The 25625-nt window shown below is 40.6% G+C and overlaps 1 protein-coding gene across 3 annotated transcripts in view; it reads left to right on the plus strand.

Annotated features, from left to right (window-relative positions):
- traf7 (TNF receptor-associated factor 7) overlaps window positions 1–25625 on the plus strand; it is a 79561-nt gene that overhangs the window by 1064 nt on the left and 52872 nt on the right. The window lies entirely within an intron of this gene.

The raw sequence follows: 25625 nt of genomic DNA on the forward strand, positions 1-25625 counted from the left end.
CACCATACTGGATAGTTTATCACTGTAAAGGGGAAATGCTTAGATAAGTGTCAGAATTTGGGCAATAAATGTGTCCTTAAAATTACTGCATACAGAACTATAATTGTTGATGATACTAGCCTATCATTTATAAATAATTAAAAGTCAATTAGTCTGCAAATACTGTATATGAATTTATAGGGAGAAATATACTTTTAACAATGTTTTTGAACTTTTATTTTAAAGAGACTACTCAATTATTAGACTTTCTCTTAATAAATGCTGGACAAACTCAGCAGGTCTGGCAGCATTGTAAAAAGAAATTGAGTTAATGGCTCAATGTAACTGTCTCTTCTCAGCTGCTGTTGGACCTGAGCTTTTCTAGCATTTTCTGTTATTTCAGATTTCCAGCATCTGCAGTATTTTGCTTTTAGTTTGTCTTAATATCTGTATTACAGTGTTAAATCTTTATTGTAAAATGGTGGTGGTAGGATCTAATTTTTATTGTGCCATTTATCTGCAATTTATTACTGTAAGTGCTATTCGCTGTCCTTATGATCACTAAATCGGTCGAATATTGTACAGCCCCTGGTACATTAGGTCTTTCCATCATTTATTACTATCTCCCAGCCAAGAATATTGATAAATTGTATAAGTAAGAGTGATCTCCTAAATATGCCATTGCAATAGCTAGTATATTTAAAAGTCATTTATAGCTGCCTGTCTTTTATCCATTTTACAGCTTATCCTTTCATACTTTTACCTGTAATTCCTTCATAAATTCTTAGTCAAATGCTTTCTAGACCTGTAATTTGATGTAGAAATGATTTGTCTCCGCATCCTGCTGTCACTTAAAATGGTTTTAAATTAATTTTTACAGCACATTACGGGTGACGTGGTGGCTTAGTGGCTAGCACTGCTGCATGGGTTCAATTCAGCCTTGGGTGACCATCTATGTGGAGTTACACATTCTGCTTTGTTTGCTTGGATACTCTGGTTTCCTCTCTCAGTCCAAAGATGGATGGGTTAGGTGAAGTGACCATGCTAAATTGCCCATCGTGTCCAGGGCTGTGTGGGCTAGGTGAATTAGCCATGGGAAATGCAGGGTTATGGGTAGGGGTAGGGGTAGGGGGCTGGGATGCTCTTCAGAGGGTTGGTGCAGACTCAATGGGCCAATTGGCATCTTGCTACACTCTAGGGATTGTATGATTCTAATTTGAGTGATTTAATTTTTCATGTAGTGACCAGTAACGGTCAATTAAGGTCAAGAAATAGACTTCTCGTTCTGCTACTGTATCATGTAGAAATTCACTTTTAAAAGTCCTAAGGGAGGACTAAGCTAATAAATGACCTTGAGCAGACCACATTCTCCTGGCATGATTTCCAGATCAAACACTACAGCTTAAATAGTAAAGCAGCCACCATCAAATTGTCCATGTATGGCCGCAGTCTACTGTCCCATCTGCTTTCAATTGCAGCTTGAGTTTTTTTTCCAAGTCTTCACCAATGTGTATTTTACAATTGTGGAACTGATTCTGGAGTGCACGCAATCTGTGGAATGTTAATTCAAAGGTTTGTCAACTCTTAGCTACGTACTTGGTTTAAGCTGTTAAATATTTTTATTTGCTTTTGGGAATCGAGTGTTGCTGCCGAGGCTCGCATTTATTGCCAATCTTTAATAGCCTTTGTGAAGGTGGTGAACTGCCTTCCTGAACTGCTGCAGCCCTTTTGGTTCAGATCACCAAAGTGCTGTAAGGAAGGTGGTTCTGGGATTTTGACCCAGTGACTGTGTAGGAATTGCAATATCAATTCAGTCAGGGTCACTTGAAAGAAAATTTGCAGGTAATTATGCTATTATGGTTCTTTTGCTCTTGTCCTTCTATGTGGTAGTGGATGCAGGTTTGGAAGGTGCCGTCTTTGCAAGTCTTTTAGATGGCACACACTGGATCAGTTGAGCTGCTTTCTCTTGGATGGTGTCAATAGTACTTTTGGAGATGCACCCATTCAGGCAAGTGAAGAGCATTTCATTGTGCTCCTGAACTGAGACTTGATGCAGTCTTTGGGAAGGCCACTCACTGTCACTCACTGCAGAATTCCCAACTTCTAACCTGCACTGGTAGTCAGTATTCAAATGTTCATTCAGTTCAGAAATTGGTCATTCGTAACCTCCAGAATGTCGAAGACAGGGTATTCAGTGGTGGTAATGCCATTAAATGTTGAGAAGAGGTTGTAAATTATCATTGCCTGCCACTTCTATGATCTGAATGTTACTTGCAGTTATTAATTCTTCCAAACTGATATACAAACAGGTTAACAGAGTTGCTGTTCCCAGTTAGAATATATAGCACAACATTTAAGAACCATCAATGTGATTTGTGAAGAATGAAACAAATTTAAAACGTAGAGAAATTATTTTGACTCTCCATTTGGATTAGCTTTGCAATGACTTAATTTTCAATGAATAATGTTCATATTTTTAAAACTTTGATACATTATCAAACATTGTTTCTGGTTATTAAATGGATGTTATTTTTGCCTTTTATTGATCAACTAACTTGACCTCCTCTTGGCTATGACATTTTATTCCTGCCTGAAGGTTGGAAGAATCTTTATCTTTGCTGCTTCCAAGTTAATCTAATTTCAAAGTCATTACACGAGGTTCATATTCCTGCCAGAGGGCCCCTTGAGTTTTCTGTTATTATATGTTGCATTTTACAATATTCTGATGCTTTATTAAATATGTGGTTTATAAAAGTCAGTAAATTTTCTTCATTTTCTGCAAAATGGCAGTTCTAAATATGTCCTGACACTAACAAAATAGCATTTTAAAGATTTCAAATTGCCAAAGGTGCTTGTAGCATGCAGAAACGTTAGTGAGATCTGGAAAACTCACCTTCAATTTCTAGGTTTTTTTTGCACCTTTCTATACTTATTCTATCTAGTTCACGTACAAACCTGGGCTATGATGACAGTAACACATTGCAGCTATCAGTACCATCATGTTAATTCTAGCCTTCTGCTGTAGCGTCATTGATCCTTAGCTTTTGAATTCAGGTACCAGTCTATGAAAATGCTATGAAATGAAGTCTTTGTCTTCTTTCTAACTGAATAATTGACAAATGATTTCTTGTCTTTATATGTTTAGATTTTTGTTTATTTCTGTAACTTGAGTGCTAACTTTGTATATTTGCTGTTGAAAGTTCCATATTTTTTACACAAAACATTACTTTCATCAGTGAATTCCTTACAAAATGTGTCCAGTGGTTGCTATTCCTTATGTGCCACTGAGTGATATTGTATCAAAGCTTCACATTATTACACTGACTAATTGTACTGACTTGTTGTTGCAATATATATATTTGGCTTTTCCACACTGTGACTCCTCGCTGAAATTGGTCACTTTTTTAAAAAGGTTAAAAATCACACAACACCAGATTATTGTCCAACAGGTTTAATTGGAAGCACTAGCTTTTGGAGCGTCGCTCCTTCATCAGGTGGTTGTGGAGGACGCAATTGAAAGACACAGATTTTATAGCAAATGTTTACAGTGTGATGTGACTGAAATTATATATTGAAAAATACCTTGATTGTTTGTTAGGTCTCTCATCGCATGCCCTTCTTATTAAAGTTAATTGCAATTTAGTTCTTCCAGTTTTGCCTTGGAAACAGTCTACGTTATGATTTTAACTCTTGCCTGTTTTTTTTGTAAAGAAACATTTATTATTCCATCCCATGCCTTAGCATAAAATCCAACCTAAAGGTCATTGAAATGATAAGTTATAGATCACCTACTTCCTAAGATAATACTCCTAAATAATAGGGGTACTGCCATAAAATATATAAGAACAGAAAATTATCTTTGGTGAAGCAACTCCTGCAATAAAGTAATATTAGATTTATTTTGAGAGAAGTAATCACTTAACATAAATTCCCATGGGGGAAATATTGTGATGCGAAACAACATTGACTCTTTCTGCCATGAAATGATAAGACCATAAGACATAGGAGCAGAAATTAGGCCATTCAGCCCATCGAGTCTGCTCCACCATTCAATCATGGCTGATAAGTTTCTCAACCCCATTCTCCTTTCTCCCTGTAACCCTTGATCCCCTTGATACTCAAGAACCTATCTATTTCAGTCTTAAGTATACTCACTAGCCTGGCCTCCACAGCCTTCTATGGCAGTGAATTCCTTAGATTCACCACTCTCTGGCTGAGGAAGTTTCTTCTTATCTCTGTTCTAAAAGGCTGTGCTTTTACTCTAAGGCTGTGCCGTCGGGTCATAGTCTCTCTCGCCAATGGAAACATCTTCCCAACATCAACTGTATCCAGGCCAATGAGTATTCTGTATGTTTCCATTATATCTCCACTCATCCTTCTAACCTCCAAGTACAAACCCAGAGTCCTCAAATGATCCCCATATGTTAAGCTTTTCATTCCTGGAACCATTCTCGTGAACCTCCTCTGAACATGCTCCAGGGCCAATACATCCTTCCTGAGGCTTCACCTACATAAAAGGAGATGGTGAAAATTGTCCTTTTTCATCTGCCTTTTGTAATGTCTGAATTGTACAGATAAATGCTTATGAGTGAGCAGAATTTAAAACTCAGTTGTATGTTTTAGATTTTAACTAATTAGAGTGAAACAATTTCATTTGTTTAATTTCAGTAACTTAGAATTACTTCGCTGTGACTGTACAGACTATTGTGTGGGAATGACTGTCAAGTACCATACAGTGGTTCTGATTCTTTGTTGCTCTGGCTGCTGAATGATATTTCAACATTCGAGCTTTCTTATTGAAAGATAATATTTAATGGAGATTTGCTGCTTCAGTTTAGACCACTTTGAGTTATTGTGTGTTGGTGAAAATATACAGTATGCAATTTGATTATCACTTTTGTGTAAAAATATGAAGGGTATGGAGAGATATGGGGCGGGTTTTGGCAGGTGGGACTAGATTGGGTTGGGATATCTGTTTGGCATGGCGAGTTGGGCCAAAGGGTCTGTTTCTGTGCTGTACATCTCTATGACCTCTATCTTAAAAAAAATGAAAAACTAATCAACAGATTGAAATCTGATTTCCAAATAAGTGGTGCTATTGTACAGGAATCAAAAGCTAAGATTAATTTAAAATTAATATGTTCCTATTCCATGTCATGATAATGTCCTGTTTCTCAAGTTGAAATGTACCACTGTTTTCTTACATTGAGTATCAGTCCTGTAGATCTTGATCTCAAATATAGCAAAACAATTCTCAACAAACTGAGTACTTTTGAAATTGAGAAAGAATGCTTCAGTTTGATGTGACATAGTCCTATGGTCTAGATGTAACAAACTAGAAACTTTGGTATTAGTAACCTTAACGAGGAGCAATGAGATTAAGCACTTCTTATCTTTGTGAATTACTCACGGTCCAGATGATCAGTCCATTAGGGAAAATCATTTCCTGTTTTTAACCCTACCCCAATATACTGTTCTATTTATTACATGCTAATAAAGAATTCATCACCTGAGTAAGTTATTTCTGCAAGATTTTCTTCACCAATATTTAAGATTGAATTAATTGAAATAAGTGTATTTCTCCTGGAAAGTAAACCTCATTGTTTGCTTATTGTCCTTGACAACACTTTTTTTTTAATGGAGGAAATCTTTAGTGAAGTGAGAAAAACCGAGTTAGCATTTCAAATCAGTGATCTTTCACCAAACTGGGAAAAGTTGGACATTAGGTATTAAGCAAGTGAAGTGAAGTGGGATGATGCCAAAAAAAACCAGAGGGAAGCTTAGAGATAGAGTAGAAAATGGGAGAAATGATGTAATTAGAAGTGACAAAGCTAGGTCAAAGGCATTGGTACGGAGACTAGAAATAAAAGCAGCATCTCTAGTGGAGGTGTGAATGGCAGAATGACGAACAAAACCACAAAACAAATGGGAATATAGCTGAAGCCTACAGCTGAAGAAACAAGGATGTCATGATCTGAATTTGTTGAACTCCTCATTGAGTCTGAAAGTCGACAATGTGCCTAGCTGAAAGATTAAATCCTGTTCCTCAACTGTTGGCCTGTGTGAGAACACTGTAGGACAGTGATTCTCAACCGTGTTTTGGCCAAGGCCCCCTGAGGAGCTCTCCTCCAGCTCCAGGGCCCCCCTTTCAAACAGGGACACAACACAAACAGACAGAAAACCATTTATTATTAAACACCAAGAAAACTTGAACATTCTGACATACTGGGTAAAACTTAAAACTATGAAATTAAACACCCATCAGGCCTAATGGGATCCTTGAGCTTGGTGCTTTTCTGCGTTGAGAATGGCTGCTGTAGGAGGCTGTGGTTGGAGAACTCTGCATGTAACCTAGGTGGAAAATTAAAATGACAGGATTCTGGAAGCTTGGCAAAGTTTGTGGGCTGAGTGGAGGTGTTTGGCAAAGTGGTCCTCTGCTTTCTATTTGGCCTCCTCTGTAAACCAGATCTCGAGCTAATTCGAAAACTGTAAAAGAAACATCTCTATTTTAGAAAGGAGATAGACATAAAGTAGGAAACTGCCTACAGTTTGAAAATGTTGGAATCTGTTATTGAATTATGAAAATGTTGGAATCTGTTATTGAATTATGAAAAATGTTGGAATCTGTTATTGAATGAGTAGAAATGAGACATTGTAACAAGACATTTAGAAAACCATAATGCAATCAGGTAGAGTAAAAATGGTTTTCTGAAACTGCAATCCTGTTTGACAATTTCTTTGGTGTTTTATGGATGTACCAAGCTAGCTGGATAAAAGGAAGCCAGTACATGTTGTATCTGTGTATTTCCAAAAGATATATGATAAGACTTGACTTAAAAGGTCATTACAAAGATGAGAATTAAAGTAAATATGGGCAGAGAACTATGGGCTAATGGGAATCCGATCAGAACAAATGATCATTTTCACATTGGCAAAGTACAGCTAGAGAGATCCTATAGATTTGGATGGTGCCTCAACTAATTGTAATTTATATTAAATGATATATAAAAAAGGAATTGATTATAATGTAACCAAATTTCCTGAAAGTGTAAAAGTAGGTAGAGAAGTATGTAGGGACATTGGAAGAGGAGTAGGCCATTCACTCCCTTGAGCCTGTTCCACTTCCACCTGTGAGATCATGGCTGATCAGTGGCCTTACTCCTGCCTTTACCCCATAGTCCCTAAAACCTTTGCTTAACCAAAAAAACTATCTTAGGTTTAAAATTAACAGCTGATCTTGCATCCAATGTCTCTTACGGAAGAGAGTTCCAAATATATATTCTTTGTGTGCAGAAGTGCTTTCTAACTTTTCTCCTGATTGGTTTGATCTTTGTTCATAGCATTTTAAAGATCTCTGCACCAGCACCCCCAAGCCTGTTCAACATTGACTGCCTTTAACTTCATACCATCTGGAAAGCATCCTGATCTATACATTTTCAGTCCAAAATGGATTACCTCACACTTGCTTACATTGAACTCCCATCTGCCACAGTTCTGCCTATTTACCTAGTCTACCAATATCCCTTTGTCATTTTATGCTATCATCTATATTGTCTGCAATGCCATCCATCTTTGTGTCATCAGCAAATTTGGATACATGAAACTATATGCCATTATCCAAATCATTAATAAATAAAGTGTATAATTGAGGCCCTAATACAGATCCTGTGGGACACCATTTTTATGTCCTGCCAGTTAGAGTACCTATCTATCATCTCTACATTCTGTCATCTGCCACACAACCAATTGCCCAGTCATGTCAGTAATTTGCCTTCAGTTCCATGGGCTTTAATTAACTGTCTGTTACCTGGGACTTCATCAAATGCCTTCTGGAAGTCCATATGCACAACAGCCATAGACATTCCCCTGTCCACAACCTTAGTCACCTAATTTAAAAAAAAATCAGTTAGGTTTGTCAGCATGACTAATGTGTTGTAAATCTATGTTGGTTCTCCCTGATAGGGTAAGTTTTGAAAAAAATTAATCAATCTTTGATTATAGACTCCCAACAATTTCCCCACCACTGATGTTAGGCTTGCTTTCTGTAATTCCTTGTTTTTTCTCCTTTGCCCTTCTCAAAAAGCACAGTGACATGCAGTTTTTCAATTCAGAGGAATGACTCCTGTATCTAGAGAACTCCGAAAGATAAAGTTAAGGCATCCTCAATGTGCTACCCTCCTTCCTTTAACACCCTGTGACAGAAACCATCAGCTCCTGGGGATTTGACATTTTATAATTAATTTCCTTGTGACTTCTAGCAAACTATCCTCCCTTTCTACTGTAACGACAAAGGAAATGTTATATTCAACATGTCTGCCAATTTTTCCATAGTCATTGGCAATGACCTCACTTTCAGTGTCTAATGGATCAACATTGCTTATGACCACTCACTTTCCCTTTCAGTCACTTTAAAATTTCTTCTTATTGATTTTGTAAGTCCTTTCTTTTTTTTTAGGCTGTCCCTTGTCTCTTTAATTGTCCAGGCCTGTATTTTCTGTGAAGTGGAGCCTTTCCCTCTCTGGTATAAACTGGTATTGTATCATGTTAAATATTCCTTTAAACATCCTCCACTGTTCTTCAGTTGTTTCACCCATTAGTAGATTTTCTCAATTTACTGTGGAAAGTATGTTGTGAAGAGCATACAAAGTCAACAGTTATGGTTTTGATATCCTTGACTGGGGAGGAATCTACTTACTCTGGAAGCAGTAAAGAGAATGTTCACCACATTGATTCTTGGGGCGAAGAGCTTGAATAAGGAAAAAGGACATAGGAGCTCAGAAGATTCACACTTGAAGTTCTTACACACATAAAATTCTGAACAGTCTTGACATCAGTGCTGAGGAGATCTTTTCTCGTGGGGGAATCTAGAATTAGGGGGCACAGTTCCCAAATAAATAAAGATGAAGTCATGATAGACTTACCAGACCATAGGACTGCTGTCATTTTGCAGAGAAGTGGCACAGTGGCTGAGTGGTTAGCACTGCTGCCTCACTGCCCCAGGGGCTCTGGTTCACTTCCACCCTCTGGTGTCTATCTGTGTGGAGTTGGCACATTCTCTCTATGTCTACGTGGGTTTCCTCTGGGTGCTCCGGTTACCCCTCACAATCCAAAGATGTGTGGGTTAGGTGCATTGGCCATGCTAAATTGCTAGTGTTCAGGGATGTGTAGGTTAGGTGCATTAGTTAGGGGTAAATATAGGATAATTGGGTAGGGGGAATGGGTCTGGGTGGGTTACTTTTCGGAGGGTCATTGTGGACTTGTTGGATTGAAGAGCCTGTTTCCACACTGTAGGGATTCTGTGGACTTCAGAGGTGACTGCGGGTGGCTTAACCTGAGGATCACTCAACTTGAGGCGAGTCTTGAGAGGTTGAGAAGGAGAGTCTTTCATAGTAACCTCAGCCAAATAAGCAATCTTCCTTTAATATGGAGGTGAGAAATTTCTTATATCCGAGAGATTGTTAGTCTTTGGAATTCTTGATGCAAGCCACCAGTGGAATTGGTTCATCAGTATTTACTGTTCCTTCGGTATTGTTGTGAAAGACTGAGAATTCACACCTAAATTGTATTGTGGGTCGACCTAAGCAGCATTTAAAGAAGGAAGCCCACCAGCACATTCTCAAGCACAACTAGGAATGGGCAATAAATGCTGGTCCAGCCAGTGATGGTTATGATGGATGAATGAATTAAAGAGAGTTAAAGGCTGACTTAGAATAGATTATTGATCTACAAGGTAGTCAAGGTTGTGGGAGCAGGGTGGAATTGAGGGTACAATCACACAAACCATGGACAGGTTTGAGGGACAAAATAGCCAACTCCTGCTTCTATTTCTTGTGCTGTTATATTGCCACATTGAGATCAGCAAATACAGTGTAATAAATTTAAAGAACGTTTCAGGAAACCGAGCAAAGTTTGAGTGACCCTTTTGTGCAAGATTTCAGTTTTGTCCATGGGTGGGACTCCAAGCTCTTGGTTATGTTATTTTGTTTCTCCAACATTCTCTTGCACTGTCTCCAACATCAGAGAGAATTGTAAACTTGAGGAACAGTACCTTATTTCATTTGCATAGTTAGAGTCATGGAGTATTACAGCACGGAAACTGACCCTTCAGTCCAACCAGCCCATGCTGAACATAATCCCAAACTAACCTAGTCCCACCTGCCTGCTCCTGGCACATTTCCCTCCAAACTTTTCTATTCTTTTAAACATTGTAATTGTACCCACGTCTACAGCTTTCTCAGGAAGTTGACTCCACACAAACCACCCTGTGTGTAAAAAAAAATTGCCTCATGTCTTTTTTAAATCTCTCTCCTCTCACTTTTAAAAATATGCCCCCAGTCATGAAATTCCCCCACCCTTGGGAAAAGGCAACTACTATTAACTCTATCTATACCTCTCATTATTTTATAGACTTCTATCAGGATGCCTTTCAACGTCCTACATTCCAGTGAAAAACATCCCAACCTATCCAATCTATCTTTAGAACTCAAACCTTCCATACCCGGCAGCATCCTGGTAAATCTCGTCTGAATCCTCTCCAGCTTAACAATATTCTTCCTCTATGTCGGCAACCAGGACTGGACACAGTATTCCAGAATAGGCCTCATCAAAGGCTTGTACAACCTCAACGTGATTTCCTAACTCCTATACTCAAAAGGACTGTGTAATGAAGGTAAATGTACCAAATGCCTTTTTAACCACTCTGTCTATATGTGATGCAAACTTCAAAGAATTATATAGCTCCACCCCGAGCTCCCTCTGTTCTACAACACTACCCAAGGCCGTACAATTAGTATTATAAGCCCTATCCTTATTTGTTGTACCAAAATGCAGTTCCTTGCATTTAGAATCATAGAGGTGAACAGCATGGATACAGACACCTTAACCTGTCTATGCTGACCAAATATCTGAAGCTAATCTCGTCCCATCTATCAGCACTTGGTCCATATCTGTCCAAACCCTTCCTATTCATATATCCATCCAGATGTGTCTTTAATGTTGCAATTGTACCAACCTCCACCGCTTCCTCTGGCAGCTCATTCCATACATGCACCACCCTCTGCGTGAAAACATTGTCCCTTAGGTCCCTTTTATATCATTCCTCTCTCACCTTAAACCTATGCCCTCTAGTTCTGTACTCTTTTCCCCACACCCACCCCCACCCCAGGAAAAAGACTTTGTCCATTTATCCTATCCATGTCCCTCATGATTTTATAAATCTCTATAAGGTCACCCCTCAGCCTCTGACGCTCCAGGGAAAACAACGCCAGCCTATTCAGCATCTTCCTATAGCTCAAATTCTCTAACCCTGGCAACATCCTTTTAAATCTTTTCTGAACCCTTTCAAGTTTCACAACATCTTTCCAATAGGAAGGAGACTAGAATTGCACACAATATTCCAGAAGTGGCCTAACCAATGGCCTAACAGCTGCAACCTGACCTCCCAACTCCTGGACTCAATACTCTGACCAATAAAGGAAAGCATACCAAATGACGTCTTCACCATCTTATCTACCTGCGACTACTTTCAAGCATTCAGATTGAACTTCATCTGCTATTTTCAGCCCGTTTACCCATTTGATCAAGATCCCTTTGTAATCTTAGAAAACCCGTTTCACTGTCTACAGTGCCACCAATTTTGGTGTCATCCACAAACTCACTAACCATGCCTTCTATATTCTCATCCAAATCATATACATATGCAGCACGGTGGCTCAGCGGTTAGCACTGCTGTTTCACAGCGCCAGGCACCCAGGTTCAATTCCCACCTCTGACAACTGTCTGTGTGGAGTTTGCACATTTTCCCTATGTCTGTGTGGGTTTTCTCCGGGTGCTCCGGTTTCCTCCCACAGTCCAAAAATGTGCAGGTCAGGTGAATTGGCCATGCTAAATTGGTGCATTAGTCAGGAGTAAATGTAGGGGAGTGGGTCTGGCTGGGTTGCTCTTTGGAGGGCCGGTGTGGACTTGCTGGGTCGACGGGCCTGTTTCCACACTGTAGGGAATCTAATCTAATCTAATTGAGTCACAAACAAAAGAGGATCCAGTCCTGGAGAATACCCCTGGTCACAGGCCTCCAGTCCGAAAAGTAATCCTCCACCATTACTCTGTCTCCTGTTGTAAACCAATTATGTATGCAATTGGGAGACTCCCCCAGAATTCCGTGTGACCTAACTTTATTGATTTAGTCTACCATACAGATCCTTGTCAAAGACTTTACCAAAATCCAAATAAACGTCTTACTGCTCTGCCAGCATCAATCTTTATGGTAACATCCTTAAAAAACTCAACCAAGTTTGTGAGACACTATTTACCTCACACAAAACCATATTGACTATCCTTAATCAATTTTTTGCCTCTCTAAATGTCCATAAATCCTAACTTTTACAATCACCTCCAACGATTTACCCACAACTGAGGTCAGACTCACAGGTCTTTATTCCCCTAGTTTCTCCTTAGAACCTTTCTGAAGCAAAGGTACAACATTAGCCGTCTCCAGTCATCAGGCTCTTCCTGTCTTACTTTCCACAATGTTCTGGGATACATTAGATCGGCTCCCGGAGATTTATCCATCTTTATATTCTCAAAGACCTCCCAAACTTCCTCTTCTGTAATGTGAACTGTTTTTAAAACTTCAAAGTTATTTTTCTGCATTCCCTAGATTCCATTTCTTTCTCTACAGTAAAAACTTGCACAAAATATTCATTTAGTGTGTCTCCCATCTACTGGGCTTCAACACAAAGATAACCTCCTTGATCTTCAAGAGGCCCTACCCTCTCTTTAGTTACCCTCTAGCTTTCAATGTATTTGTTGAATCTCTTTGGATTATCCTTACCCTTATCTGCCAATGCTATCTCATATCCCCTCTTTGCCTTCCTGATTTCTCTCTTAAGAATGCTCCTACACTCTTTATATTGATTAAGAGATTTAATGAAACCAAGTTGTCTATATTTAAAATAAGATTCTCTTTTATTCTTAATTAGAACCTCAATATTTTTATTCATCCATTGTTCCTTAATCCAACCAGTCTTTCCCTTCATTCTAATGGAACAAAATGCTTCTGAAACTCATCATCACGCTCTTGAACTCCCTCCACCTATTAGATGTCCTTTTAACTGCAAACAGTCTACTCCAAACACCTTTTGAAGTTCTTGTCCTCTGCCATTAAAATTTGCTATATTCCGATTAAAAACTATCTTGAACGGAAGGCTTATCCTTTTCCATAACCATTTGTGTAAAACATTTTCACATCATAACTCCTGCACTCATTTGTTTTCTTTATCTTCACAACTTTCAGTTTTGTTCCTTTGCTTCTGAGTTTCAGCTGTTCATCATTTTGTCATTCGTATTTCCTCTCAACATTTTTTATTCTTTATTTGTCCCACTGCTGCTCGCTTTTGCCTGGTACCATCAACTAATCTGCTGTTAACTAATCATGTAAATAAACCTGTCTTCTATACACTTGTGTCTCTTATTGTTTTTCCACCCTTAGTCCTTTCCCTTGCTTAAAACTTCCTTGCATCTGAATCCCAATTCTGATGAGGGGTTACTGATTAGTTACTGAACTAATTTTTCTCTTTTTACAAATGCTGTCTTTCTGCTGAGTATTTGCAGCATTTTCTGTTTTTATTTCTTATTTCCAACATTTGCAGTGTTTCTGGACAGGTTGGGCCACCTTAAGTTAGTTGTTGGAAATGTATGTTTTACCCTCTGGAGTTTGTGATCCTGTGACGTCAGGTTTCCAGTGGTGTAACCTTTAGTGTCTGCCAGACAAACTCTATTGGATCAAATCTGGGTTTTTCCAGTTTATTTGCATATCATTCTGTCAGCCACATGCCTTTCTATGTACATCATTGGCAAACTGACTGCCTGCAAAAGCAGCTGAAGACCTGAGCAGCTGAAGACAATTCTCTGCAGTCAACACTTTTGTTGTTTTGAAGTTGCTTTTAAAATCATACTGTTGCATTGTTTTTCTTTACACTGTAGTAATCAGTATTTCTGTGCTGCAGATAATGTGGGTTTGAACACTTACCGATTAGATTAGATTATTTACAGTGTGGAAACAGTCCCTTCAGCCCAACAAGTCCACACCGACCCACCGAAGCGCAATCCACCCAGACACATTCCCCTCATTTATCCTTTCACCTAACACTACAGGCAATTTAGCCTGGCCAATTCACCTAACCTGCACATCTTTGTGACTTGACGGAAACCGAAGCACCCAGAGGGGACCCACGCAGACACGGGGCGAATGTGCAAACTCCACAGTCAGTTTCCTGAGGCGGGAATTGAATCCGGGTATCTGGTGCTGTGAGGCAGCAGTGCTAACCACTGTGCCACCATGCTGCCCACGATACACTGGGCTTGTATTTTGGAAGAGTAAGATGAAAAATTCTCAAAACTCTTGAACAAGTACAAGAAGCAGAGTTGAAACTTTTTTTCTAAAAGCAAGGTCCATCTTTTGAGGAAAGAAATGTTTGTTTCTCAGCAGTTTATTATGCTTTCATGTGTTTCAGCAACTTGTCTTGTTTTTAAAGCCTTTCTCTTGCCTGCAAACAGTCTACTCCAATCAACTTTTGAAAGTTTTTGTCTCCTGCCATTAAAATTTGCTATACTCCAATTAAAAGCTTTAACTTGTATGAAAAGTTTATCCTTTTCCATAACAATTTGTGTAAAACATTTTCACATCATAACTCCTGCACTCATTTGTTTCCTTTATCCTCACAGGTTTCAATTTTGTTCTTTTTTTTGCTTCTGAGTTTCAGCTGTTCATCATTTTGTCATTCGTATTTCCTCTCAACATTTTTTATTCTTTATTTGTCCCACTGCCGTTCACTTTTGCCTGGTACCATCAACTAATCTGCTGTTAACTAATCATGTAAATAAACCTGTCTTCTATACACTTGTGTCTCTTATTGTTTTTCCACCCTTAGTCCTTTCCCTTGCTTAAAACTTCCTTGCATCTGAATCCCAATTCTGATGAAGGGTTACTGATTAGTTACTGAACTAATTTTTCTCTTTTTACAAATGCTGTCTTTCTGCTGAGTATTTGCAGCATTTTCTGTTTTTATTTCTTATTTCCAACATTTGCAGTGTTTCTGGACAGGTTGGGCCACCTTAAGTTAGTTGCTGGAAATGTGTGTTTTACCCTCTGGAGTTTGTGACATCAGGTTTACAGTGGTGTAATCTTCTATGTCTGCCAGACAAACTCTATTGGATCAAATCTGGGTTTTTCCAGGTTATTTGCGTATCTTTTTCTTTGCAGGTTTCTCTATGAAGGTCAGGTGATATGGAATAGTCCAACCGTTTGGAGCATTCTATGACAATGGGGCCAGACCTCTCCTTCACAACATTAGGAATACTTAGAACCTCAGAATGATGTTTGCGTACTGAGGGTGTATGCACAGCTTGATGCATCTGCACACGAAGGTGGCCATCCAGATGAGAGCAGTGATGGGTACGTTTCCCCCTGCCCATCAGAGTTTTGTACGTGGTGTCCTTGCAGACACAGTTCATCTTAGACTTCCAGATGAAGTGGAAGATGGCTTGGGTAACTGCCACGGCACAGGATCTGCGAATGGGCCGGACCTGCACCATGTACAACAACGGAGAGAGTGCCTCGCACCTGATGACTAGGTTTAAACCTGCAATGGAGAGAATGGTGCTCCCAAAAGGCCAGTTTTTTTCTTCACCTTGGCAATACCCTCCTCTCAAATTTTTGCGCATGCCCCAGCCCTTCCAAACCATATTTCCAGCACCTTCAGGTGAAGGCGATAATGGATTGGTCGCTCCAGTTCCTAAAGAACAAGCCTATCTCTTACCTTGACTGACGTTGACACCTGAGGCCAGTTCAAACTGGTCAAATACACACACACACACACACACACACACACACACCTGAGAATTGTCTTTGAGGCAGTCAATTCTGATCTGACTGAAAGATTGCCTGAATTTAGAAATGGGCAGAGAGTAGATCTTGTGATCTCTTCCAGCTTTCACTTCTTGTTTCATTGCTCAAAAATCAAAACATTGCTGCAAGATATTTTAACTACAATCTCTCTGTTTGCAAAAGCAAGATGTCGGTGTGCATCCCATACCTTTTCAGGTATACTCACTCTCTGACTTGACTGCACACTTTGTTAACAGAATATCTGAATGGCCCAATTGTAATGTCTGAACACTGGGGCTTGCTTTCTTTATCAAGGCTTAAGGGGTGTATTTAGTTTTTGGAATGATACTCATGGCTGTCAATTTGATTGTATTACCTTGCTGTACCTGTTCCATATGCAAATTTTTGTCTTTTCTGACTGTATGCCATTTCATAACATTGAATGATTAAACTGTACTTGGTCTCCTATTACTCATGACTCAGAATAACGCGCACTTGTTTACAGGCCAGCATATCTTCAATCAGAAGTTCTGCATTTTGAAACTATAAAAGTAGTCTTTGTTGATTAAGCATGTCACATACAACAGTTAAGTTGAGATTGAACCAGGGATTTTCTTTGAAAATTAATTACTCACCTAGCATAAGTGCAAAAACTGTCTGTGAGTTAAATTAATGTGACTTACACGTGGAGTATGTTGAGGGGCAACTGCTTCCCAAGAGTAATAACAACCTTAAACTGACAACTAGACAATTGCAACGGATAGTGAGGAGAGCTGAGAGAGGATCATCGGGGTCTCTCTTCCATCCATTACAGGCATTTCATCCATCCGCTGCATCGGAAAGGCTACAAGCATTGTAGAAGACCCCGCGCACCCCTCACTCAAACTCTTCTCCCTCCTGCCATTTGGCAGAAGATACTGGAGCATTCAATCTCTCACGGCCAGACTGTGCAACAGTTTCTTCCCCCAAACCATCAGGCTCCTTAACACAGTGTGATTGGACTCTTTCCCATCTGAAATTCATTGCACAACCTCGAATTGCTGCTAGGAAAATGTCTATTATTTATCATTCTTCGATTACACCGTAACTTGAGTGTTTTGCACTTCTTGGTAAAAACAATAACTGCAGATGCTGAAAACCAAATACTGGATTAGTGGTGCTGGAAGAGCACAGCAGTTCAGGCAGCATCCAACGAGCAGCGAAATCGACGTTTCGGGCAAAAGCCTTCCTGATGTAGGGCTTTTGCCCGAAACGTCGATTTCGCTGCTCTTTGGATGCTGCCTGAACTGCTGTGCTCTTCCAGCACCACTAATCCAGTGTTTTGCACTTCTTACGCACTTTATGCACCATATGATTATGTAGTTTGTGCTGCCCATATCGCACCCTTGGTAGAGTCATAGAGATGTACAGCACAGAAACAGATCCTTCGGTCCAACCTACCCATGCCGACTGATATCCCAACTCAATCTAGTCCCACCTGCCAGCACCCGGCCCATATCCCTGCAAACCCTTCCTATTCATATACCCATCCAAATTGCTTCCTAAATGTTGCAATTGTACCAGCCTCCACCACTTCCTCTGGCAGCTCATTCCATACACGTATCACCCTCTGTGTGAAAAAGTTGCTCCTTAGGCCTCTTTTATATCTTTCCCCTCTCACCTTAAACCTATGCTATATAGTTCCGGACTCCCCCACACCAGGGAAAAGACCTTATCTATTTATTCTATCCATGCCTCTCATAATTTTATAAACCTCTATAAGGTCACCCCTCAGCTTCCGCTGCAGGGAAAACAGCCCCAGCCTGTTGAACCTCTCCCCGTATCTCAAACCCTCCAACCCTGGCACATCCTTGTAAATCTTTTCTGAACCCTTTCAAGTTTCACAACATCTTTCCGATAAGAAGGAGGAACATCGTCTTGTTTTTATTGTATCTGTTGTATACGGTAGAAATGACAAATAAAAAGCTACTGTACTCTCTACTCTAGAGAGCAAAACAAGTTGGAAAGCAAATTGATTAAAGTGATTTCTTGTCCCTGATAAACATTGAACTGTATATGAATTTTTTTGCTGTATCTTGACATTATTGTGTTGAGCTATTTTAAAATTGGCTTTTCAATTATGGTTTTTCTGTCTGTCTTCATGTTAACTTCTTTAAAAAGACTATCTGATTAAATTTCTGGTCAGATGACCAGAAGCTTGGACAAAGGAAAGTTGGGAGGAATGTTTGAAGGAGGGGTGTGAGCTTGAGGTGTTGGGGGGAATTCTGGAGCTTTGGGCATAGTCACCTGAAGGTACGGTCACCAATGGTGGAGCAGTTAAAACTGGGGGTGGACAAGATGTCAAGAAGCACAATATTTGCAAGGGTAGTGTGGCTGCTGGTGCTTACAGATAAGGTTAGGCCATGGAGTGACTTGAAAACCCGAATAACATTTTAAAAATCAGCGGGTGCTTGATCGAGAGGTAATGTACATTAGGAAGTATGTGCATAGTAGATTTGCTGTGAGTTAAACACTGGTAATAGAGTTTGGGTGACTGCAGGATCAGAGGAATTAAAGCATGGGAGACGTGCTGGGATACATTGGCACAGTCAGGTCTAGAGATAGTAGGATACCAATGAGCTACATGTGAAGTTGGGTGATGTTAAGGAGGTGGAAGTTGGTAGTCTTAATGGCATAAATATAAGTTTGAAGGCGTATATCTAGATCATTAAACACTAAAATTGCAAACTGACATTTTTACTCTGACTGTCAGGCAGGGGGATGGAGTCTGTAGCTAGGGAACAGAGTTTGGAGCAGGGTTTTAACAAAAAAAACCATGGCTTCAGTCTTGGACAATTGGAAGATATTTCTGTCCACCCAGTACTGGATGTCGGGTGAACAAGCTGATATTTTAGCAACAGTAAATGATTCAAAAGAGGTAGAGGTTTGGGTGTCATCATTGTACCTGTGAAAACTAGCACAGCACTTTTGGGTGGCATGTACATAGGAAATAAGGACCCAAGCTATGTCCTTGTGAGACACCAGAGGTACTGGTGTGGTGTTCAGGAAGAGAAGCATTTGAAAGTGATTCTTTAACTACCATTCCATAGATAGGAATGGGACCTCAAGTGATAATCCACCCAGCTAAAAGGCAGTCGAGTTGGAAGGGGATGGTTTTATCAAGCATGTCAAAGATGTCGACAGGTTCCTCTCTTGATTTCTGTTTAATTACTTCATGCATATGATTTTACATTGGATTCAGTTAAAAATCACATCACATCAGGTTATAAACCAACAGGTTTATTTGGAAGCACTAGCTTTTAGAGTGCTGCTCCTTCAGCAGGCAGTTGTGGAGTATAAGATCGTAAGTCCCAGAATTTATAGCAAAAGTTCACAATGTGATGTAACTGAAATTATATATTGAAAAAGCCCTGGACCATTTGTTCAGTCTCTCATCTTTTAGAATGAACATGTTGGTTTCAGTTCTTTCAGATGTAAATCACAGAACTTTTTTAAAGTTACGTTCTCAAGTGAACTTTAACAATTGGTGCCATGTCGGCCCAGATAATGCATTGAAGGTGTTAGCTGCCCTGTGTGACACACTCTGGGCCACAATGGTCAGACTGATTCTAATCTAAAAAAGCGGATTTCCAGAATCTTACATGGATTCATGCAGTTTTTGAGCACAATAAAATTCACATCTGGATAATAGTAACAGGATAGGACAGAGTCAGCATGGATTTATGAAGGGGAAATCATGCTTGACTAATCTTCATGAATTTTTTGAGGATGTAACTCGGAAGATGGACGATGGAGATCCAGTGGATGTAGTGTACCTGGACTTTCAGAAAGCTTTTGATAAAGTCCCACACAAGAGGCTAGTGAGTAAAATTAGGGCGCACGGTATTGGGGGCAAAGTACTAGATTGGATAGAGAATTGGTTGGCTAATAGGAAACAAAGGGTAGTGATTAACGGCTCCATTTCGGAATGGCAGGCAGTGACCAGTGGGGTACCGCAGGGATCCGTGCTGGGACCGCAGCTTTTTACAATATATGTAAATGATATAGAAGATGGTATCAGCAATAACATTAGCAAATTTGCTGATGATACAAAGCTAGGTGGTAGGGTGAAATGTGATGAGGATGTTAGGAGATTACAGGGTGACCTGGACAAGTTGGGTGAGTGGGCAGATGCATGGCAGATGCAGTTTAATGTGGATAAATGTATGGTTATCCACTTTGGTGGCAAGAACAGGAAGGCAGATTACTACCTCAATGGTATCAAATTAGGTAAAGGGGCTGTTCAGAGAGATCTGGATGTTCTTGTCCACCAGTCAATGAAGGCAAGCGTGCAGGTACAGCAGGTCGTGAAGAAGGCTAATAGCATGCTGGCCTTCATAACAAGAGGGATTGAGTATAGAAGCAAAGAGGTGCTTCTGCAGCTGTACAGGGCCCTGGTGAGACCACACCTGGAGTACTGTGTACAGTTCTGGTCTCCAAATTTGAGGAAAGACATTCTGGCTATTGAGGGAGTGCAGTGGAGGTTCACGAGGTCAATTCCTGGAATGGCAGGATTGCCTTACATGGAAAGACTTAAGCGACTGGGCTTGTATACCCTTGAGTTTAGAAGACTGAGAGGGGATCTGATTGAAACGTATAGGATTATGAAAGGATTGGACACTCTGGCAGGAGGAAACATATTTCCGCTGATGGGGGAGTGCCGAACCAGAGGACACAACTTAAAAATACGGGGTAGACCATTTAGGACAGAGATGAGGAGAAACTACTTCACCCAGAGAGTGGTGGCTGTGTGGAATGCTCTGCCCCAGAGGGCAGTGGAGGCCCAGTCTCTGGATTCATTTAAGAAAGAATTGGATAGAGCTCTTAAAGATAGTGGAGTCAAGGGTTATGGAGATAAGGCTGGAACAGGATACGGATTGGGAATGATCAGCCATGATCATATTGAATGGCAGTGCAGGCTCGAAGGGCTGAATGGCCTACTCCTGCATCTATTGTCTATTGTCTTATTCTGCAAGTACAAATTCACCCCCCAAACTTAGATGCGTGTGCGCATGTGGGTGTGTTCATAGGTGGGGTTTGTGTGTGAGAGAATGTGAATTTAAAGGGGTATAAGTCTGTGAGAGGGTGCACGTGAGTATGGGAGTGTATGTGTGAGCGTATGAGAGAGAGCCTGTACATGAGAGAGGATCTGCATGTGTGTGTGTGTGTGTGCGTGTGTGTGTGTATTATATATAGTGCAGTGGGGTCACCTGTAGTGTGACATGAACCCAAGGTTCCAGTTGAGGCCATCGCCATGGTTATCGAACTTAGCTATCAGCTTCTGCTCAGCCACTTTGCATTGTTGCATGTCCTGAAGTCTGCCTTGGAGGACAGTTACCCGAAGGTCCGCGGTCGAATGTCCCAGACTGCTGAAGTGTTCTCCGACTGGGAGGGAACACTCCTGGCTGTTGATTGTTGTGTGATATCCATTCATCCGTTGCTGTAGCCTCTGCTTGGTCTCGCCAGTGTACCATGCCTCAGGGCGTCCTTGCCTGCAGCATAGAGATCGACAACGTTGGCTGAGTCACATGAGTACCTGCTGTGTACGTGGTGGGTGGTGTACCGATGTGTAATGGTGGATGCTCTGACACATCTTGCAGTGTCTACTGTGACAGGGTTGTATGGAGTTGCCTGAAAGCTGGGCAGCTTGCTACGAACAGTGATCTGTTTGAGGTTTGGCGGTTGTTTAAAGGTGAGGAGTGGAGTCGTGGGGAAGGTCTTGGCAAGGTGCTCATCCTCCTTGATAAGGTGTTGCAGGTCACGAAGAACATGGCGTAGTTTTATTTGGCTCCTGGGAAGTACTGAACAACAAAGGGTACCCTGTCTGTTGCCTGTCTCCTGAGGAGGTCATTATGGTTTCTTGCTGTGGCACGTTGGAACTGGCAGTCAATGAGTTGAGCATCGGACTCCATTCTTATGAGGGCATCCTCGAGTATTTCCTGCCACATTCCTCCTCATCTGAACAGATCCTGTGTGTCCGTAGGGCTTGTCCTTAGGGGATGGCTGTTTTGGTATGGTTTGGGTGGAAGCTGGAGAAGTGTAGCATTGATGTTATCCATTGGTTTACGGTAGAGTGAGCTGCTGAGGTGCCCATCCTTGATGGAGATGCATGTGTCCAAGAATGAGATAGATAGTCGAGAGTAGTCCATGGTGAGTTTGATGTCACTGTGTAGTTTTATCAGTGACTCCTCACGATGGGTTCAGAGAAAGAAAATGTCGTCAATGTACTTGGTGTATAGTGTTGGTTGGAGGTCCTGCATTGAGAAGAAGTCTTGTTCGAACCTGTGCATGAAAATGTTGGCATATTGGGGTGCAAATGTGGTCCCCATGGTTGTTCCGTGTGTCTGGATGAAGAACTGGTTGTCAAAGGTGAAAATGTTGTGGTTGAGGATAAAGTGGATGAGTTGTAGGACAGTGCTTGGAGATTGGCAGTTGTTGGTGTTGAGTGCTGAGGATATTGCTGTGATGTCGTCACCGTGGGGAATGCTGGTGTAAAGTGCTGAAATGTCCATTGTGACGAGAAATGCTCCCTGTTCGACTGGTCCGTGGGTGCTGAGTTTCTGCTGGAAATCTGTAGTGTCGCGACAGAAGCTGAGGTTCCCAGCTATTTTAGTTTGTGCTTCCTGGTTTATAATCTGAGTGTCAGTCTAGATTCTTCAGTCTGGTAGAAGAGCCAGACTGTTGTTTGCTCTAAGCACATGGGTCCCAGATTCCCTGCTGTGCTGAATCAGATGCCACTCAATAGCCCTCAAGGTCAATGATCAGTTTTAAAAGAAACAAAGGCTTGCATGCTTTTAGAGCACATTCCGTGACCAATAAAAGTTTCAAAGTGCTTTACTAACTTTCGTCATGCAGTAGTGTAGGAACCATATAATGAACATTTGTGCACCATTCCTTTCTCCAATGACCATAATATTTTGCCTAATAAATTTAATGTTGGAGAAAGAAATTGGGCTAGCTGGTGTGGTTAAATAGCATTTGACAATAAACTCTGGATAGTCCAAGTATTCAGTCCTGGGATACTGCAGAAAAATAAAAGCAAATTACTGCGGATGCTGGAATCTGAAACCAAAAGAAAAAATGTTGGAAAATCTCAGCAAGTCTGGCAGCATCTGTAAGGAGAGAAAAGAGCTGTTGTTTCGAGTCGAACTGACTCTTTGTCAAAGCTTAAAAAAAGGATACTGCAGCATTGAATAGTGAAATAATCTACCAAAGAGTAAGTTAATCATTTTAATCATGCTGTCACAAATAGGGATCTCTACTAAAGGCAAACACTAGCCAAGGTTCATTTATAAATTGAACTGTCTCTGGTGAAGGATTAATTTCTGTATTATGTTTTAATGTGCCTTAACTGTTACTGTCATAAATGACTTGTGCCTTCAAACAAAATTGTTTTCTATAAGGATCTTCATTAATCATTTGCATCATGTGATATTTCTGTATATTTAATAGGGTTTGATCATTTTTAATAGTGTGCAATGCTAAAGGGCTGTATTACTGGTGCAGCAATGTCCTTTTTTGAAATACTTTTTCAAAAGGTATGTCATCTGCTATTTATTCTATTACTTGTTGCTTTTACAAATATTTTGGAGATTTTCCCCAGCTTCAATATATCCCTTTCCTTACCAAAGAAAACCAAATAATTTGAGTATAGGCGTAGTAAAGTCTTGCTTCAATAGCACAGGAGCTTGGTTAGACCAGTCTTGGAGTACTGTGTATAGTTTTGGTTTTCTATCAATCACCAGACGTGTTCCCAGGATGGTGGGTCTATTGTAAGAAAAGAGAATGAGCAAACCCAGCCTATATTCTCTAGAGTTTAGAAGAATGAGATGTAATCTCATCAAAATTGACAAAAACTTGAAAGGGGGTAGACATGGTCAATGCAAGTAAGATATTTGCCTGTGTTGGGGAGTCCAGATCCAGTGATATAATTTAAAGAAAAGAGAGGTGCCACTTATGCCCAAGATGAGGACAATTTCTTATACTCAGAGGGTTGTGAATCTTTGGACTTTACAGCAGAGGGCTGTGGAAGCTTTTTATGTGTTGGTTAAGGTCGTGATTGATAGATCTTTGATTATCAGTGGCATCAAGTTATGGGGATGGGTGAATAAAAGTCATTGAAGTGTAAGGTTAGTCATGAACATGCCAAGTGATGGACAGATTCGACAGGCTGAATGGCCGACTACTATTCCTATATTCCGACTCGAAGACTGCCATTAAGTTGATCTATTTGTGGAATACTACAGGTGCTGGAAATCTGAAATAAAAACGAAATGCTGGAAACTCTCCATGTCAGGCTGCATCTTCCCCTCACCTCCATTAGCAACCTTTTTATCTTGAGCTGTGAGCACCCTAACAGCCTGTTCCTTCTGTCTTTCTGTCCACAGCTTTTAAAAAAAACCCATAATTTTCCAACCCCTTTGAGTTCTGGAGGAGAGTCATTTTGAATGTGAAATGTTGAATCTGGTTGAGCACTTTATTTTTAATTTGAGACTCCCAGCATCTGCAGGATTTTGCTTTTATTGAGACATTACCACAAACTCTCCACTCCCCTCATTCTTTGTCATGTTACTTGTATTTGAATGCTGTCACTTGAGTAAGAGAAATGGCAGATCACGTTGTGTGAGGAAATTGAGTAATCTGTTTGCTTTTGTTAATTACTGCTCAAGAAGGAAGTGTTGCTGAACAAAGAGACCTTGGAGTGCAGGTTCATAGCTCCTTGAAAGTGGAGTCGCAGGTAATCTCGTCCCATCTGTCAGCACTTGGTCCATATCTGTCCAAACCCTTCCTATTCATATATCCATCCAGATGTGCCTTTAATGTTGCAATTGTACCAACCTCCACCGCTTCCTCTGGCAGCTCATTCCATACATGCACCACCCTCTGCGTGAAAACATTGTCCCTTAGGTCTCTGTTATATCATTCCTCTCTCACCTTAAACCTATGCCCTCTAGTTCTGTACTCTTCCCCACCCCCACCCCAGGAAAAAGACTTTGTCCATTTATCCTATCTATGTCCTTTATGATTTTATAAATCCCTCTAAGGTCACCCCTCAGCCTCTGACGCTCCAGGGAAAACAACGCCAGCCTATTCAGCATCTTCCTATAGCTCAAATTCTCCAACCCTGGCAACACCCTTTTAAATCTTTTCTGAACCCTTTCAAGTTTCACAACATCTTTCCAATAGGAAGGAGACCAGAATTGCACACAATATTCCAGAAGTGGTCTAACCAATGTCCTGTACAGCTGCAACCTGACCTCCCAACTTCTGTACTTAATACTCTGACCAATAAAGGAAAGCATACCAAATGACTTCTTCACCATCTTATCTACCTGCGACTACTTTCAAGTATTCAGATTGAACTTCATCTGCTATTTTCAGCCCGTTTACCCATTTGATCAAGATCCCTTTGTAATCTTAGAAAACCTGTTTCACTGTCTACAGTGCCACCAATTTTGGTGTCATCCACAAACTCACTAACCATGCCTTCTATATTCTCATCCAAATCATATACATATGCAGCACGGTGGCTCAGCGGTTAGCACTGCTGTTTCACAGCGCCAGGCACCCAGGTTCAATTCCCACCTCTGACAACTGTCTGTGTGGAGTTTGCACATTTTCCCTATGTCTGTGTGGGTTTTCTCCGGGTGCTCCGGTTTCCTCCCACAGTCCAAAAATGTGCAGGTCAGGTGAATTGGCCATGCTAAATTGGTGCATTAGCCAG

This window comes from Chiloscyllium punctatum, chromosome 40 (genome assembly GCF_047496795.1).
Source record: "Chiloscyllium punctatum isolate Juve2018m chromosome 40, sChiPun1.3, whole genome shotgun sequence".
Classification (NCBI taxonomy): domain Eukaryota; kingdom Metazoa; phylum Chordata; class Chondrichthyes; order Orectolobiformes; family Hemiscylliidae; genus Chiloscyllium; species Chiloscyllium punctatum.